Source organism: Equus quagga, chromosome 18 (assembly GCF_021613505.1).
Source record: "Equus quagga isolate Etosha38 chromosome 18, UCLA_HA_Equagga_1.0, whole genome shotgun sequence".
Lineage (NCBI taxonomy): Eukaryota > Metazoa > Chordata > Mammalia > Perissodactyla > Equidae > Equus > Equus quagga.
Genome location: NC_060284.1, coordinates 8,055,731 through 8,076,383, shown reverse-complemented (window position 1 = coordinate 8,076,383; position 20,653 = coordinate 8,055,731). Strand labels below are relative to the sequence as shown.

At 37.0% G+C, this 20,653-nt stretch overlaps 1 protein-coding gene across 1 annotated transcript in view; it reads right to left on the bottom strand.

The window, feature by feature from the left end:
* Nucleotides 1-20,653, bottom strand: part of LRRC7 (leucine rich repeat containing 7) — a 392,875-nt gene that overhangs the window by 146,966 nt on the left and 225,256 nt on the right. The window lies entirely within an intron of this gene.

Genomic DNA, 20,653 nt, shown 5'->3' with positions numbered 1-20,653 from the left:
GTAAGGGGCGCAGCGGAGATCTCTTTATAAAGGGATTTATGGGAGGGGAAGATTATGTCTACCTAGTCACATCAGGGAACTTTTGAGGAGGTGCTGCATTTGAGCTGGGCCTTGAGGAAAGGCAAAATTTACAAACTATAATATGAAGATGAGGGAAAGTAAGAATAATCCAGAAGGAAGAATTAGTACAAGCAAGGGCACAGAAGCGGGAAAGCAAGCTGCATGTAGGGGGAATAGCAAGCAGTTCAGTTTGGCTTAGTGAAGCTATGAGAAAGATCGTTTTTTCTTTTTCTTGTAGTGGCAGATTTAGGGAAACACTTTAGAAAGGTGAGTTGGACCAGATGTTAGGAGACCTTGAGTACTAGACCTCAGAGAAGCATTTACTCCTTGGACAACTCATTTGATACTTAACATATACTGCTTTTTATGCCTTCTCTCTCCAACAAGCTTACACTTTCCTGAAGGCAGGGGCATATTTCATACTTCTTTATAAGTCTCTCAGAACACAGTGCAACTCCTGATACACAGCAGGAGTTGAAAAGTTTCTGTTGACTGATTAAGAGAGATTGTGTTCTCAAAAGGAAGGCTTCCATAGCATACAGGGCCATGCACCTCTGGGGTTTCCTCTGCTCTGTTGGCATCACATTAAGCACATGAGGAGAGTGTCACTGTTGACAATCACAGAGGTCACGCTGTGAGTACGCTGGAGGTGCCTAAAAATGAAGAATGCAATTCTAGCCCATTGGCAACTCCACTACAGATAGATCTTCTTTTTCATTTTCTCCACATTAACTATAAATATTTCCTTAAATTTGTATTTCTGTATAACTAATAGAAAAATGTGCACTTGGAATGGAAAAAAATAGTAACTACTCTGTAAAATCAACTGTTTGAACATTTAAAAAGTAATGACTGATTCTTGTAGTTTTATTTGGGCTACAAATTTAAGAAAGAAACTTCTTTGTTTTGTTTTTAGAGTTAAAGAACTGACTCGCAAATTCTTCATGGATTGTGTGGCTATTGAAGAGGGTCGTGAGAGATTTCAAGGGAAAAAGTCATGATCCCGGCGCCGCCCTTATGACAAATACATGTCTATGTCTAAGACATTCAGGAAACACATCCAGACCAGGAATAAATATTTACTGAAAACCTACCCTGTGTTTGAAGATGTTCTAGGTTCTGGGATACACTGGTAAATAGGGAGAACAAGTTCTCTGGTTTTGTGAAATTTAAATTCTAATAAGATCTAGTAGTTGGGTTCAATTTGTTCCAGTAACAAAAACAACAATGGCAAAAGCAATAATAATTAGTTATATGGTACAATATCTTAAAGTTTATAAAACTTTTACATTTTTTTTTCTTATTTTCCACAATTCCCTTCCCTTCTCATTCTATACATTTTCCTCGATTTTTGATTTTTACCCATTTCCCTAAGGTCAGCCATGCCAGTGATTCTCAAATCCCTATCACTCGCTTAGACACCTTCACTAACTTCCAGATCTGTATTTCTAATTGCCTTTTAGACATTCCCACCTACGTGTCCCAAAAGTCATTCAAAGTCGATCTGTTTAGAACTTCCATTTTCTTCTACTCAACTTCCTTCTCTTCCTATGTTCCTCTTATTTCAATTAACAGCAATATTACCCAAGAAGTCACCCCAATTACAACTAAAAGCAACATATCTAATTATTTCCCCCTTTTATCCACCCATCCGTTTTCTGTCAGTTCTTTATTTCTTAAATCCATCCTTTCTTTCTTCATTTCTTCTGTCTTCATTTCTTAGATCTGGCTATATAATCTGTTTCCTAAACTATTTTAATAATTTTCACTTATCACTGTTTTTTATCTGTTCTCATTAAAGTTCTAGCTCCTACCACAATTTCTGCCACATAGTAGGGTATCAATAAAAAAACTATTGATTGAGTGATTAATTCATCCTTCGTATCAGAGGTAAATTCTAAAATACAGTCTTAACTATATTATTCTCTTGCTTAAAGTTTTTCAAGCTTTCTGTCATTCATGAGATACATACCAAATTCTTAGAGTGACATTCAAAGACTCTAATCCTCTTGCTTCACTTTGCTTTTTCTAATCTCACCTTCCTTTATCTTACAAAAGACTCTGTACCCTAGCCATATCTAACCACTTCAAGCTCTGCAAGCCTACTCTTCTGTCTCATCCGTCTATAACTTCCATGAGCTGTTCTCCCTGCCCTACTTACCTTTCAAGTCTTTCCTTACCTTGAACTTCTACATATTTCCCTGAAAAAGTCACTCTTCAGTTCTCTTATTTTATTATCTATCTATCTATCTATCTATCCACCCATCTACCTTTAACTGTTAGTTTGGGTACTATCATTTGCATTACTCTTATCAGGCTTGAATTTCTGCAAGGTAAAATTTATGCTTTATTAATCTTTGTAGCCTCAGTGCTTGCAGAGTGTCTGCATAAACATGGAGTAAGTGTATGGTGAATGAATGAACAGCAAGTTGATTCAGATGTCCAAATGGGTTTTATCTCCCATCTCTCCCCAAGTTCCACTAAAATGACAAAACAGAAACACAACTGAAAACAAATGAAAAGGAAAAAAATGCTACTGCTAGTAAACAGGAAAGAGTGAAACTAAGAGGTCAGAAACTTAGAGAATTTTGTGGAAGATACAAAGTAGATATAATTATATTTAAAAAAAAATCAATGCCAATCAATTGTAATGATACAAACCAAAAAAAGGTCCCTCTGGGAAGTCAGATTTGCTTGGTCTCTCTAATGAGTTCCAAAAGTTTGTGTAAATTAGTACTGCTTTTGAAAGAAAAGTTTGCAGTATCTATTAAAATAAAATATGCATGACCAGTGATCCAGAAATTCTACCTCTAAGAAGCCATTCTTTGAAAATATTTGCATGTATATGTAAAAAGTTGGTCACTGATCATTACAGTACCAAAATATTGGAAACAACATAGACATCCCTCAATAGGTTATAGGTTAAATAAATAATATCATACCCATTGTGGAACACAAACATAACTTTTTAAAAAGAATAAAAGATGTACAATGCATGATATAATCTTATTTGAAAAAAATTCATTTGCATGTGCGTGTTTGTCAATGCATAGAAAAAGAAGTGGCATGACAGACATTAAATTGTGCTTCCCTTTGGGGAATGGGACTGGAGATTGCTAAGGGGGATTTTTCTTTTTCCTTTTTATGCTTCTGTATTACAATCACTTTTGTAACTAAAGAGCAATATGAATAGTTTAACAATTTAAACAAAGAAAATTTCCAGATAGGGAATAGCAAGGGGTGGGAGCAAAATAGGCCATAGTTAGACCATAAGAAACAACTGAAGGACTTCTAGATACCCAGGGAAGTACTTCGAGTTATTTCACCAGCTGGGACTGCTCATTAAAGATCTGCTCCACTGGCTTCTAACATGAGTGGAAGATTCAGAGAAGGAGGCAGTATTCCTGCTAACTTCAGGTAAGCATGACCAAAACAGCAGGGAAATTCTATAGTGTGCTTATCCTCATTAGTAATTTTTCCTTCACATCTTGCTGGCAATTACAGCTCTAGCCCCTAAGAATCCCCTGACAATGACTAAAAGAGATGGTGGATTGAGGAGCATTCTGCAGACTTGGGAACTCACCCAGAGTGCCTCACAACAGGCAGCTGACCACAGCACTGATCATCCAAGCAAGGAGAGCAGACTGTAAATTAGAGGTTTGTCACCTAAACAAGGGCCTTCTGCTGCTATCCACCTTTCTTGAAAGTCCCAAATGATATTTGCATATTTGTCTACCTGCTTGCCTACTCACCAGAGCCAATATGTAGTATCCTGCTCAGAGACCTGGTGAGAGCAAAGTACAGGGAGGGAGACAGAACCATGAGAGACAGAATGATTTTACAGTTGGAGTGGTTCAGTAAGTCTGGCACTGACTTCTGGCTGAGATAAGGGCAGTGGGCTAATTAACAATTTATAATGCACTATTTAAAATCTGAAAGTCCCTTGGTGGCATCCAGGGCTTGTGTGTTTATTGGGACTTATACCTGGCATCACCAGTTAGATAGCCTGGCTTGGCTATATGTATAGAAGGGTGTAAAAGGTGCCCCAGGAAACTTTTAGGGAGCTTTCCTGAAACTAAGTTTCATCATACAAATCTTGGTAGTTTTATCCAGAGATGAAGCATGCCCTTGTGTGAATAAGAAGGACCTCGCGAAGCTATATTTGGAAGTCTCTTGGGCCCCTGGTGTTTGCCTGCATTCTCTTTTTACTGCTCTACTGTACCACTTGCCTTTATTGAAAGCCTCCAGTGAGTATGCACCATGGAGTCTTACAAATCCTTTCAACTATCCAAAGTGTAGTAATCTTTGCAAGAACAATGAATAAAATATAGCAGTACTAGTTTGTTAATGATACACAACAAAATACTGAAAATTTAGCAGCTTAAACCAACATTCATTTATTAATTCACAGTTCTGTAAGTTACATTCAAAGAAGACTTAATACCTATGCTTCTCAAACTCTGCCAAAAAATTGAAGAAGAGAGTAAGCTTCCTAACTCATTCTATGAAGCCAACATTACCTTGATACCCAAACCAGACAAGGTAAAACCAAAAACAAAATTACAGGCCAACATCACTGATGAGGATGAACATCAATGCAAAAATCCTCAACAAAATACCAGCAAATCAAATACAACAAAACATTAAAAAGATCACACATTATGATCAAGGGATGCAGTGATGGTTCAACATCCACAGATCAATCAATGTGATACACTGCACTAACGAAATGAAGAATAAGAATCACATGATCATCTCAATAGAGGCAGAGAATGCATTTGAAAAGATACGACACAGATTTATGATAAAAACTCTGAATAAAATGAGTATAGAAGGAAAGTATCTTAACATAATAAAGGCCATATGTGACAAACCCACAACTAATATTCTCATTAGAAAAAAACTGGAAGCTGTCCCTCTAAGAACAGGAACCAGACAAGGATGCCCACTTTTACCACTCTTATTTAACAAAATATTGGAAGTCCTAGCCAGAGCAATCAGGCAAGAAAAAATAAATAAATGGGATCCAAACTGGAAAGAAAGAAGTGAAACTGTTACTTTTGCAAATGACATGATTTTATATATAGAAAACCCTACAGAATTCACCAAAAAATGTTTAGAAATAATAAATGAATATGGTAAAGTTGCAGGATACAAAATCAATGTACAAAAATCAATTGCATTTCTATACACAAAGAGAAATTAAGAATACAATCCTGTTTACAATTGCAACAAAAAAAATAAAATACCTAGAAATAAATTTAACCAAAGAGGTGAAAGACCTGTACACTGAAACCATAAAGCACTGTTGAAAGAAACTGAGGAAGACAAATAAATGGTAAAATATTCTGTGCTCTTGGATTGGAAAATTAACATAGTTAAAATGTCCATACTTCCTAAAGCAATCTAAAGATTCAATGCAAAGATTCAAAGCTCCAACAACATTTTTCACAGAAATAGAACAAAGAATCCTAAAATTTACATGGAACAACAAAAGACTCCGAATACCCAAAGCAAACCTGAGAAAAAAGAACAAAGCTGGAGGTACCACACTCCCTGATTTCAAAATATACTATAAAACTATAGCAATCAAAACGACATGATATTGGTAGAAAAACAGACATACAGATCAATGGAACAGAATCAAGAGCCCAGAAATAAACCCACACATATATGGACAGCTAATTTTCAATAAGGGAGCCAAGAACATACAATGGAGAAAGAAAAGCCTTCTCAATAAACGATGTTGGGAAAACTGGACTGCCGCATGCAAAAGAATGAAAGTAGTCCATTATCTTACAGCATACACAAAAATTAACTCAAATGGATCAAAGACTTGAATGTAAAACCCAAAACCATGAAACTTCTAGAAGAAAACATAGGCAGTATACTCTTCAACATTGATCTTAGCAGTATATTTTCAAATACCGTGTCTGACTGGTCAAGGGAAATAATAGAAAAAATAAACAAATGGGACTACATCAAACTAAAAAGCTTCTGCACAGCCAAGGAAACCATCAACAAAACGAAAAGGCAACCCAACAATTGGGAAGAGATATTTGCAAACAGTATATCTGATAAGGGCTTAATATCTAAAATATATAAAGAACTCATACATCTCAACAAAAAACAAACAATCCAATTGAAAAATGGGCAAAAGATCTGAACAGACATTTCTCCAAAGAAGATATACAGATGGTCAACAGGCACATGAAAAGATGTTCAACATCACTAATTATCAGGGAAATGCAAATCAAAACTACAATGAGATGTCACCTCATGCCTGTAAGAATGGCTATAATTAACAAGACAGAAAATAACAAGTGTTGGAGAGGATGTGGAGAGAAGGGAACTCTCATACACTGCTGGTGGGAATGCAAACTGGTGCAGCCACTATGGAAAACAGTATGGAGATTCCTCAAAAAATTAAGAATAGAACTACCATATGATCCAGCTATTCCACTGCCAGGTATATATCTAAAGAACATGAAAACACAAATGTGTAATGATATATGCACCCATATGTTCATTGCAGCATTATTCACAATAGCCAAGACTTGGAAGCAACCTAGGTGCTCATCAAGGGACGAATTCCTCTAAGATCAGAAACACTGCAAGTATGCCCACTCTTACTTCTTATTACTGGAAGTCCTAGCCAGAGCAATGAGGCAAGAAAAAGATATAAAAGGCATCCAAATCAGAAAGGATAAGTAAAATCACCCGTGTTCTCAGATGACATGAATTTATATGTAGAAAACTCTAAAGACTTCACCAAAGAGCTCTTAGAACTAACAAACAAATGTGACAAACTCGTAGGATACAAAATCAACATTAAAAAATAAATTGCATTTCTATACACTTTCAGTGAAATATATGAAAAGAAAATCGGGAAAATGATCCCATTTACAAACAATAAAAATGAATAAAATACCTAGAAATAAACTTAACCAAGGTGGTGAAATACTTGTATATCGAAAACTACAAAACATTGATGAAAGTAATTGAAGATGATGTAAATAAATGGAAAGATATCTTATGTTTATGGATCACAAGACACAATATTTTTTAAATGTCCATACTACCCAAAGTGACCTACAGTTTCAGTGCAATTACTATCAAAATCCCAATGACACTTTTTACAGAAATAAAAAAAAGGAACTCTGAAATTTATATGCAACCACAAAGGATGTCAAATAGCCAAAATAATCTTGAGAAAGAAGAACAAAGGTGGAGGGCTCACACTTCCTGATTTCAAAATATATTATGAAGTCTACAGAAATTAAAAATTAAGGTATTGGCATAAAGGAAGACATATAGACCAAAAAAAAAAAAAAAAAACAGAATAGAGAGCCCAGGAATAAATCCACCCATATATGGTCTTCAAAAAGAGTGCCAAAAATACACAATGTGGAAAGGATAGTCTCTTCAACAAATGGGGCGGGGAAAACTGGATATCTACATGCAAAAGAATGCAACTGGACCCTTATTAAACCATAGATAAAAATCAGCTCAAAATGGATTAAAGACTTAAATGTAGGATCTGAAACAATAAAATTCCTCGGAAAAAACTTCATGACATTAGTCTTGGCAATGATTTCTTGGATACGACACCAAAAGCACAGACAATAAAAGCAATAATAGACAATAATAATAAATCAGACTAAAAAGCTTCTGCACAGCTAGAGAAACAATCAACCTAAGAAATGGGAATAAATATTTGCAAACCACATATCAGATAAAGGATTAATGTTCAAAATATAGAAGGAATTCCTAGAACTCAATAGCAAAAAAGCAAATAACCCAATTAAAAAATGGGTAGAGGATTTGAACAAAAGCAGAGTTTGAACTGATGCAAGGAAGGGACCATGAGCTAAAGAATGTAGGTGGCTTCTAGAAGTTGGAAAGGGAGAGACAATGGATACTTCTCCAGAGCCTTCAGAAGGAACAGAGCCCTGCTGACACCTACAAAACTTTATATAATAACTTTGTGTTGTGTTGTGTTATTTGTATTCTTTTAAGCCACTAAATTTGTCGTAATTTGTTATAGTTCAACAATAGGAATTGTGTTTTGGAACTTAGAAGTGGGTTACGGCTACAAGAAACACCTAAAAGTCTAGAAGTCACTGAAGTGTCTTTGGAATTGGGTAGTAGACATAAGCTAGAAAAATTCTAGCTAAAAATTCTTGATAGAAAAAGCCTAGATTGCCTCCAACATAGCATTAGTAAAAATATGGATGGTAATGGCTGTCTGCTATGGAGGACTCAGAATGGAGTGAAGAGCATGGTGAAGAAAATCTGTATTTTCTTAGATACTACCGAAATCATCATAAAAAGACTGTGGGTAGCAATATGGACACTAAAAGTACTACTAGTGAGGGCGTAGAAGGAAATGAGGAACATGTCAACATGGAAAATGGAGGAAAGGGGATCTTTGTTATATAATATCTGAGTTGTGTCATACAACTATGTGGAAAGCAGAACTTGTAAGAGGTATACTTGATATTTAGCTGAAAAGATTTCCAAGCAAAGTTTTTATTTTTCTTTCTGCTTTTTTCTCCCCAAATCCCCCCAGTACATAGTCGTATATTCTAGTTGTGGGTCTTTCTAGTTGTGGCATGTGGGAAGCCACCTCACCGTGGCCTGACGAGTGGAGCCATGTCTGTGCCCAGGATCTGAACCAGCGAAACCCTGGGCCACTGTAGCGGAGCACGTGAACTTAACCTCTCGGCCACGGGGCCGGCCCCTCCAAGCAAAGTTTTGAAGGTGTGGCCTGGTTTCTACTCATTGATTATAGTAAAATGCAAGAAGAAAGAGATAAATTGAGAGAACTGTTAAACAAAAACAAACCAGAACTTGATTTGGGAAATTCTCATTCTATCCCTATTGCAAAAGATGCTAAAATTAGGAGATTCACTGCCAAGAAAATGTGCTGTGAAAAGAAAGTCAAGGAGGTGTCTAGGCAACTTTTTGCTAGTGACCAGTAAGGACTAAAAGTTCAGAGTATTCATTCATTCATTCACATAGAGGGTATGTGTCTCATGGAACCTGTCAGACATCTTAGAAGAACCCACGAATAGAGAGAAGATTATCCAGGAAAGATCTGTGGAGCAACCTCTTGTGCAATGGAGAAATCCTCAAGACACACATGGGAGACCCACAAGGCTCTTAAGACTTGCCTATGAAGAGAAACACTGCCAACATAGACTGAAAGGGGCAGAGAGAGGATAAAATGAAGGAGGACTGCCAGAATCTCAAAATTCTACAGGTAGGAAACAGGTTGATAAATCTACTCAGCTGTAAAAACTTCCTTTCCTTCCTAGAAAAGGAAGGATGACTCAGAGGGTGAAGCCATAGGCACAGAGCAATAAGTCTTGAGCTGCAAAGGTTATTCCCAGGCCTGGAAACCTGATGGAGTTTGCCTGGTTAGATTTTGAAATTGGTTCTGAGTGTAGACTCTTTGTCCTTCCATTTTTTTCCCTTTCTGTATGGGAATGCCTGTAACTGTTATCCTATGCCTATCACAAAATTGTGTTTTGGAAGCAGATTAACTGGATTTTGCCCCAGGATGGATTATACCCAGAACCTTACCAATGCCTAATTTAGATGCTTTAGATGATGAAATTTGGGACTTTTGAGCTGATGATATTTTTCACTTGAGTTGATGGGCTGGACTATGGTAGGCTGAATAATAGACTTCCAAAGATGTCCATGTTCTGATCCCCAGAACCTGTGAATATGTTAGCTTACAAGGTAAAAAAGAATTTGAAGATATGATTAATTTAAGGATCTTGAGATAGAGAGATTATTCTGGGTTATCTGAGTGGTCCCAATGTAATCACAAAGGTCCTTATAAGAGGGAGGCAGGAAGGTCAGAGAAGGCAGAGAGATGTGATGATGGAAGTAGAGTCAGAGTAGGAGATGTAATGACAGATACAGAGACTGAAGTGATGTGAGAAAGGGGCCACTAGCCTAAGAATGTGGGCAGACTTTAGAAACCAGAAAAGGGAAGGAATGGATTCTCCCATGAAGCTTCTAGAAGGAACAAAGCTCTGTTGACACCCTGACTTTAGGACTTCTGGCCTTCAAAACTGTAAGATAAGAAATTTGTATTGTTTTAAGCCATTAAGTTTGTGGTCATTGGTTACACTTCAGGAAGAGGAAAGGAATACAGGTCTGGAATGCTGGGTAAAAGCAAGATATTTTAACTATAATTTCTATCCTGACTTTCCCTATGTTGCATTTTCCCTCATGTCATGTGGTGAAGGAATGACCACAGGCATTTTGGGGAGCTGGATAAAAGGAAGCTGCATGGGAATACCTTTAACTTAGGTTTGAGGGAATATATTTATATAGCTTGCACTCATGTCTGCATATAGTTAACTTGTTGCTGGTCATCCAGTGTAGAAACGGCTTCCATAAATACGACTGCCCATCGTGCCATCTCCCCTGACCATCATGACACGAAGGTGAAGGAATAGAAGAAGTATGGGGACATGAACACATCCCTTGGTTTCAGACACCATAAGAATGCAGGTGGAGGGGGAGACACAAGACTTGAAATATATAGAACCAGAGGTTTCCCCAAATTTGACAACAATCCTAAAACTTTACAAGGCATACCAATGAAAAACTGTAAAGCTGAAATGAATTTTGCCGAACTATCAGTAATGAAAACCATGGTAGAGGAAAGACTGGATTATCTTTCCATGATCTCTATAGAAAATATTTCAAAATATTTGTCACGTGAAAAGACTGTCAAAGAGCATGAAGTCAAAATGCAGGGGAAAAAAGAGCATGACAGATGTGAGTTATTATTATTTTCCTGGATTTAATGATATTTATGGCATCCGTCAGCTTTTTGAAATGGTATTTTATTAATTTTAATTTGTAATTTAAAATTCATAGTTTCTTTTTTCAGCTTAAGTAACATTCCCTTTTGTAATAATTATGTATTCCTAACTTTGTGTTATTTTTTGAAAGAGGTGTCCCTAATTTACAAGTTCAGATCCTACTTCTGGCTATATCTTTAAAATCTACCCAAAAATCAACTCCTTCTTACCACCTCCACTGCTACTACCCTAATCCAGTACACTGTCATTTCTTGCCCATTTTATTGCAATGACTTCTTAACTGGTCTCTGACTCCACTTTGCCCACTTTCCATCTATTCTCAGCACAGCAGAGTGATCCTGGAAATGTAACGTAATTAACGTAACATACTGTAACCTGATGTACCATAATGTAATGTAATTTAATGTAATGTAATGTAACTTAATGTAACTCAGAACATGGATTCCACTTGTTTGAAACCTTCCAAAGGGCTTCCATTTTACTCAAAATAAAAGCCCAAATCCTCAAAATGTCTTACAGGATTCTCTCGTTTATTCTACTCCAGCATCCCAGTCTTCTTGCTATCCCAACGTCAGGCTTGCTCTCATCTCAAGTGTTTGCACTCCGTCTTCTCTCTGTCCAGAACAATCGTTCACCCAGATATTTGCATAGTTAGCTTCTTCAGGTTTGTTTGTTTGTTTGTTTTTTTAAAGATTTTATTTTTTCCTTTTTCTCCCCAAAGCCCCCCGGTACATAGTTGTGTATTCTTCGTTGTGGGTTCTTCTAGTTGTGGCATGTGGGATGCTGCCTCAGTGTGGTCTGATGAGCAGTGCCATGTCCGCACCCAGGATTCGAACTAACGAAACACTGGGCCGCCTGCAGCGGAGCGCGCGAACTTAACCACTCGGCCACGGGGCCAGCCCCCACCTTCTTTAGGTTTTTACTAAAATGTCACCTTCTACGTGAAGATTCCCTGGCCACTCTAATTACACGCTCCACACACACACACTCTCTCTCTTTCCATCCCCCTTTCTTCGTATTTCTTCTTAGTATTTTCACCATCTCTCAGTTTTGGTTTGTTGTGAAACCTGAAACCAAATAAAGTTTTTCCATTCATTCAATTTCAGGTAATACATCCACTTCAGCATCTCAGTGAGGAAGATGTAAGTTTGATTACTTTAAATATAGCTTTTGTTAGTTCTTGGGTGATTCACAGTCCCTAGTCACAACTCAAGAACATTCTCCTGGGTTTACTCCATGATTGCACAATATTCCTATTTTCTTTGTAAAGTCTTGGTTATAAACTTACACTCTCATTTAACATAGTTTATCCTGTTTCAATCAGGGAGCATTTCTTTTTCATTTAATTTCTCTGGTAGAAACTATTGAGAGAATCACCAGGGCACCAGATTACATTGAGGTATATTCCTTTCTTAGAAAAATTCATTTATGGAAAGGCAAACAGAGCTAATTAATTTCATTCATGGTGCCCAGGCATGATATTGCTGTAATGAGAAACGGTAATGAGGGAAAAATGCTTTCTTTGAAAAGAGAGGCAAAGATGACTTATTGCTAGAAAAGGGAAAGTTTGAAAGCAAGAAAATGAGTTTTTAAATGTCTATATATGACATTGGGGATTGCTTATAAAAGCCTTAGGTCAACAGATGTTGCGTTTATAAAAGTGGGCACCCCAACTTGATCCTCCTATGAAGAAAAGCCTCCACAGTAATTTTTCAGTCAGAAAATACATTTTAATTGAATGATTCCCCAAGGATTCCTTTAAAATTCCAGAGTTAGAGGAAATACAGTTTTATTTATTTATTGGTCACAGTCCCAAATTTTGTACTTTAAAGTTTCATGGAGAAATTCATTTGGAAGTATGTCTCAAAGTGAATTGAAATTGATTCCTCAAAGGATAACTAAATATAGAATGATTGCTTTTTAGATAAATTAAAGTATTTCCTCCACTTCTATTATTGTTTAGCTTGAATTAAAAAATTTTCAATTTATATAGGCATGGTTCTGATGATGAGAACTGAGTGCACTGTTTGCTTTTAAAATCAAATCTTTCATTTATTCATTCAAAAGCATTTAGCAAGTGCCATTTGGGAGCCTGGTACTCTACTCGGTGCAGGGAAAGTTTTCTGGAGAAAATGATGCCAAAATTGAATAGGCAAAAATAAACATTTATTGGGGCCAGCCTGGTGGCACAGCGGTTAAGTTTACACATTCTGCTTTGGCAGCCTGGGGTTCGCTGGTTCGGATCCCAGGTGCGGACCTATGCACTGCTTGTCAAGCCATGCTGTGGCAGGAGTCCCACATATAAAGAGAGGAAGATGGAAACAGATGTTAGCTCAGGGCCAGTCTTCCTCAATAAATAAATAAATAAATACATAAATGTTTGTTTTATTTTAAATGTTTAAGCTGTTGCCTTCCCCTGCAGGCCCAATTTTCTATATTCTACTTTGTAATTCTGAGGTTAACAATGGTTTTTTTTTTTTTGACAAGTGGCTCTGAATCAGGCACTGAGAGTTGCGTATCCTGGAGAGAGACTGGGAGGCCAGAGAAGGAAGGGAATTGCTCCTTCTGTTTACTTCCTGGTTATTTTAGCATCTCAACAGCAACACTTCTCCCTGCAGTGCCACTGACCTTCAGCAACAGTGGCTGTTTTAGGTTTGTGGTTTTCCACACAGCTAGAACCAGGCTTATCATGTCCTCACAAAGACACCAGCACCAGCTGGCTGGTGCCCCTTTCTGAGTCCTGAGTTTGGCTTTAAGCTCTCATAATTCCTTCTACTGCCGTCTGCCGCTTCTTCCCTACTCTGCTTCTCAGAGTTGTTACCTCTGTGATCCTCCAGTGTCCCCTTTTTGCCCTTTCAGTTTTCTAATACATGATTAATACCTCTTATATTAAACTTTCTGTGTTAAATAACCGATAGAGTTTCTACCCCCTGGCTGGACCTTAACTGATACAGAAACTGATGTATCTCCAACAATTTTTCAAGTTATTACATTTCTCAAGTTTCTCTTGATATAATAACCTCTGGCAATGTCTGTGATATAGATAGATAGGTAGATAGATAATCTACAGACTCAGTAGTTTTACAAATGCAGAAAATAGAAGAATTAAGAATTAGGATGTTTCAACTCTTTTCCCTAAAAATGGGATGGCCAGTAATATGATGAGAAACTGAAGTTTATTTTGTTCTTTTTTATAAGCTGTACTCAAAGAATAATGGACAAAATTTGATTAGTTGGTGTGGCAAACCTACACTATAATTATGTACAAAGGACACTACCAGATATATAAAACTGTAGTGCTTGCTTCAGGTATACACGCATCCTAGGTAATTAAAAATGAGCACACCTTGGGTGACGTAGGGAGGTGAAACCATTGGCTGCTACACTTTGAGTAGAATGAGTTTAATTTAATTCTAATCAATTCAAATTACAAGTTAAAATGGTTTAAGTGCTCAACTGTTTCAAATTTCTATGAAAACACATTCCTATTATTTATAAAGCCCAAACATATTCTATATAACTACTGGCATTTTTTCTCAGCTATATTGCTCAGAGTCTCTCCATTTTTTATATACCTATTTGAAATTTTGGTTTTACTCTAAAATAAAGTGAGAAAAGTCGACAGAAACTAATTCAGTTTGAATATTGAGATCAGAAATTCTTGTTTATTGTGATCTGTAGCCTTACAAAGCATTTGAAATGGTGGTTTGTAGAGTACAGAATATTTTTTAAGCTTTTCTATACAGAAGTTTTATAGAATGTAAATCCTCTAATCCAGTCCATAGATGGCTGAATTTTTTGAAACCTTTTTATAAAGACTGCTAGACATATCATTTCAAATATAAGACAGTTATAATGATACTACTCATTTCCTAATGAATTCTTTGAACTTTTAAATTCAATCCATCTTTTCATTATGTTTAAGAAATCAAATGTTTTTCATTACATAAAATAATTCTTTTTTGCTCTTTAAATATTTTTGTTGCTGTCATTTAGGTGTTTTGTTTTTTAAAATCCATTTTTTGTTCTTTAATCCAGAATTTGAGTGGCCTATAATTTAGAAATATCTCTGTCAGTATCTGCCACATTAAATAGTTCAAAGAATTGAGATATTCTTAAAATGACCTCATCATCATGCCTCAAATTCTGAAGAATGAATACTGGATAATTTTAGGTACAGAGGCAGAAAGATTTTCTTTAAGGATATGACATAAAAATTTTAAAACTATACCTTATCTGGCTACTTTTCCAGAAAAAACTTGCAAAATAATTAAAATAGCATTTTAAAATCACTTATGATATCATATTCATATTCATATTTAATCCAAATTCCAGAAGGAGAGACAAAATATATAGATAAAAGGTTACATGTGGGGAGATAAGGACTGATAATTTTCCAAATGTGATGAAAAACATGAAGCCACAGACAGAGAAAGTACACAAGAGTAATGTACACAAATCTCATGCACGAGCATAGATTTAAAAAAATCCCAGACAGGACTGAACTGAATATAGTTTATGTAGAAGGTCATGATAATCATGTTGAATCTATTTCAGAGATGCAAAGGTGGTTTTACATTAGAAACTCTACGTAATTCCCAGCATTAACAGATTAAAGAGGGAAAAATGCACTCAATAAGTGCAGAAAAACTATTTTACAGAGTTTGGCATCTCTTCACGATAAATTTTCTTAGAAATAGGAAGGTATGTTCTAAACCTAGTAAAGAGTATCTTTCCAAACTAGTAGCAAAGAACAATCTTAATGACAATATATATAAAAGATCCCTGTAAATTTACAAAAAAAAGACAATCAATAGAAAAATGGGCAAAAATACCTAACCAAGCATTTCACAGAAGAGGAAACAATGTTTGCTACAACACGGAAAAATTGTCATTGACATTAGAAATCAGGGATATGCAAATTAAGATCATAATGACATGCCATTTTACAGCCTATATTATACTGGAAAAAATAAGAAATCTGACAGTATCAAGTGTAGATTAAGGTGTGAAGCATGGAAACTCTTACATATTGCTGGTTAATAACTGAAAAAAAAATACTTTTTGAGTTGAATATGTGTGCAACTTATGACCAGGAAATTCTCCTTCTAAATATATGCCTTAGATGAACTCTCGCACATGTGCACTTATAGGAATATTCATAGCAGCAATGCAATAAAAAACCAGACAAAAATGCCTATCCATGAAGAAAAGAAACGATAAATAAGTTGTGGTATAGTCATATTTTTAGAAAGCTTGAGAACAAGCAAAGTGAAATGACATAATGTTTTAGAGATACAAACAAATGTAGGAAATGTTAAACAAAATTCAGGAGTGCTGTTACCGCTGTGATGGAATCAGGCAGAGTTAGGTCAGAGCCTACAGGGGGCTGTGAGCACGGGCAAGGTTCTAGTTCACAAGGGTACGGTGGTGGGTTCACAGGGATACGTTTTGGTATGCTTTGTAACTTAAACATATATTCCACATATTATTTTATATATTTTCAAATTCGATATAATAAAATTTCAAGTCTCTTTAATTTTGTTTTTTCTTAAATTCAAGCTTTAACTCACTATTTACTTTGTAGCTATTATTTGATAGTCTTCTTAATTCAGCTGCAGAGAAAGCTTATAACTTACAACGTCTGTAAAGAATCTATTTGAATTTGCTAATCATGCATTAATGCAAAATGGAATGCACACTACAATTCCAATTTTGTAAATAGAAATACCTCTACATAGACACATATAAACAGCATATTTTATGTCATAGTTACAGTAAAATTTCAAACCTCATTTCTTGGATCTCCCTCCTGCTTGAATTGCAGATCAGGAAACTGGGCCTTTCTTGGGGTCCTCCTCCCCAGTTACCCCTTTTAGGAGTCCGTTTGTGGCGGGGGAGGGGGTAGTGGGAGGGGAGCGGGGAGGAAGGGCGGGGTGGGGGGTGTGGTGAAGACAAGGGGAATCTCCCATGTAACAGGAGATGCTGCTTCCATGACCACTGTAATCCCTGTCTTCCTTTTCTGCTGCCCATTGTCACCTTGTTGTCACTGGGTTGTCACCCATGCTGCTGCCTGCCTCCTTTGAATTCCTGAACTCTAAACCGCACACAGACCACTTCCCAGTCTGCTGGTTAGCCTCCTCTTGGTGGAGCAATTTTCTCTTGCTGGCTTGCAGAAAAGCTTTCTTATTTTGCTTCTTATGACTGGTCTTTTGATGAAGGTTTCTATTAGCAGATGTGTTGGGGGCTCTAAGTGACACTTTCTTTTATGCCACAGTCCTCTTTTCCAGGGCAGGAATGGGTGGAGGGAGGGAGTGAGGAAGCTGGAAGCTGGGGTTAGATCAGGGGGATGGTCGCCTATGGTCTCACACTTTTCTGGATCCACCCATCCCATCTCCTTTGGGCTCTGCTGCTCAATCTGCTTCATTCTCCAGTATTCTTCTCATTCTCGGTGATTTGCTTTTGGGGGCTTCATTATTTCCTCCACCAGTTCAGTACCAATAGGGACTCTTCGTTCATTGGTTAGAGCTATACATACCTGAAATATAAACCTACCACACAGCTTCTAGGCCCCATGACAATCACTGAATCTGTTTTAGTGTCCTTGACCATCCTATGACATTGGGACATTCCTGATTATTCTGTGACAGTTAGGAGGCTATTCCACCCAGAGGGAACAGAGAATTTTTGATTGAGGTCATCCAAATCCACACATCAACCTAACAGTATCCCATCTCTGACCTGGCCCCAAATAATATTCATTTGGCCTCATAATAAGAAAACAAAGGAGGGGAGGAAGAGCATACCAAAAGATATTAACAACAGTTACATAAGGGGGTGAGAGTATGGATGACTTTTACTATCATCCATGATACACTTCTTTTAACTTTCTAATTTTTTTTAAATGAACATTTCTTAATTTTATATTGACAAAAAAAGCCATGAAAGAAACAATTTACAGAAAAGCTTTAGGAATCTATCATAGTCCCAGAACTTTGCCCAGCATCTTCTGGTGGTTACTGCTGTTAGAAACATAAGATAATTCCTTTTGTTTAGAATTTTTCATGATCACAAAGACATCCATAAGTAGATATTTCTACTTCAAATCTCATTTGGGATATTTGCATTGCTTCTCAAGCAAGTAAATTTCCGTTCTCTTCATTAGGCTTCCACATTCTAAGATTTTTTTTTTACTATTGTCATCTTCTCTCCACATCTGTCTCGTTACCACATCATGCAAAATGAATCATCTAACAGTAATCACCGAGGTGTCAATATATAGCTACAGAATGGAATTTAATCCTCTGTCCTCCATTTGACATTGTTTCTAGAGGCCTCTCATCAGAGCAAATTCTCTTATTTTCTTATTAAAAGTTTTTACCATCAGAGAAACAACAGCTAGTCCCACACATATGACTAATGAAAGCCAGACATTTGATTAAAAGTAAATAACATTAGAAATGTGAAGTTCCATAATTATACTACTCCCCCTGTGGCACCTTACCAAATAACTGACTACTATCAAATACAGGGTTCTAGGTTAAATGCAAAAAAAAAAAAAAAAAAAGAAAAGAAAAATTAGAGAGACTTATTTTGTGACTAGCATGGAATACTGGGAGTTCAAAAGCAAAAAATGCTTCTGCTCAGATGATGATTTCTTAGACATCACAAAGCATTGTTAAAATACATGTATTTTAAATTTACTTTACTTAAGTCTATTTTCAAAAAATAAACACACTCTATTTATCTTTGTTGATCCAAATATTTACAGCAAAATATTGATTCAGAAACTATCCATATAAAAGGCTTGCAAGATGATATACTTGACAGAATTGAAAGTCACTGAGACATATATTATATAACATAGATCGCTTGCATGAAATTCTCTCAAAAAGCCTATGAGATAGATGGGATTGATATCCTTATTTTATTGAAAAGGGAGCTGAAGCTAGAGCATGAGCTGCAGACCCAAAGTGCCCAGCTAACGAGGGATGGAGTTGAGAGGCAAACCTCAGTTGTCTGAATCCACTGTCTATGTTCTAGGACAAGCTACATCTCTTCATGGAAGATGGGTAGATCCTGGCTTCTCAACAACTAATTTTAAAACAACCAGTATAAACTAGTTTTGCCACTGTTACTCACCACCCTTACCAATCTCTCTACTTACATGAATAAATATACCTCCTTTAAAAACACCAGAGGTTCATTAGACTATGTACTGGGCCCTCTTGCCCTAACATCTGTGCTGAGGCCACCTTGCAAGTTGCCCCCTAACAAGGTTGGGTGCATCCAAAGCAAAGCAAGCTTGGCAATGCAAAGTAGCAGGCAGAGGGAGGCTCTGAAGTTCATTTTTCTGGACCTCTCTCAGTTTGTAACTTATGTGGACTCTGCAAGTCTATAGACTGGCTATGAGGCCGCTATTGGGGTCATGGCTGGTGAGGTTCCTTTTACACAGACACCAGGGACAGACTGCCAAGCCTGGTGTTGGAGAGAAGACAGGGCAGAGACTGATGCATGAACACGCAACGATAGCTGAGCGGTGGCAATGCTAGCAAGAGGGAGATGGCCGTGGACCCAGGAAGTATTGCCTGAGCCCAAAGAACTGACTATGGGTTCAGAACCACAGATTTAACACAGGAGGCAGTATCAGCTGCAGACATCAGCCCAGAGCCCAGCACGTGCTCCCAGCCCACTTCTGAAAACCAGCTTGAGGCCAGGGAGTCCCTTTCCCTCATGTCAGAAAGACATGTAGCTCCTTTGCACATACTCAAATTCCATTTTAAGGAGAGAAGGAGGGGAGATGCGAGGATACATGAGACACAGGGAATTTTTATGCAAGGAAGATGAACACAACCCAAAGGGACCATGTAACTTTTAAGATCAAACTAAACTTTTAATCACAGAAGAATAAAAGTCAGTTTTTACCCTCAATAAACAACTGATAGAGGCAGAGATAATGACCAGATTAGTTATGGCCAAAGTAAAACAAGTTAATTTTCTTTGCACATTCAAGATGTAGTGTGAATTATACTCTGTCACCTGTGTACAATGGCATTCCCTGAGAGTCACTTTTTTCCAAGTCCTGTACATGCATTATCTCACTGAATTCTCATACAAGCCCTGTGAGGGAGGAATCACAATCTCCATTTTATAGAAAAGGAAAATGAGGCTGAGAGAGGTTAAGTAATTTGCACAATGTTACAGAGCTAGCAACATAGCTGAGAGAGAAAAGCTGATTACTCACATGTTTTAATTTAAAAATAGTTAAAATACATTTTAGATGAACTGGATTTTTGAAATTTGAAGATGTTCAAGTGGAAGACTTCTGAATAAAGAAAGCTGAGTCTGCTTGTAAAGGGGTATTTGCTTTCTAATTTTCATCTGAGATTTTGATCTTCAGGTAAATTTTACAGAAAACTTAAGCCTGAAAGGAGCAGTCAGAATTCTGCCAACTGTGCTGGCAGTGAGGTTGGAATACGAGTTCACTCAAAAGACACTTTCAATACAATTAGAAATAAAAGGCCATGGCCACTCCTCTCGGGCTGCATGACTAAGCAGCTTCCAAAGTAGAAGTCTTCAAGGTGTGGACTCTGACTTAATCAAGTCATGGCTGAATTCCTGTTCAACCACATAAAAACTATGCAAATCGGCGAGCACTTTGAGCTAATTTTCAGTTCACATGGCAACATGTCAAATCAGGATTAAATGAGATAACATATGTAACACATTGAACATGGTGCCTG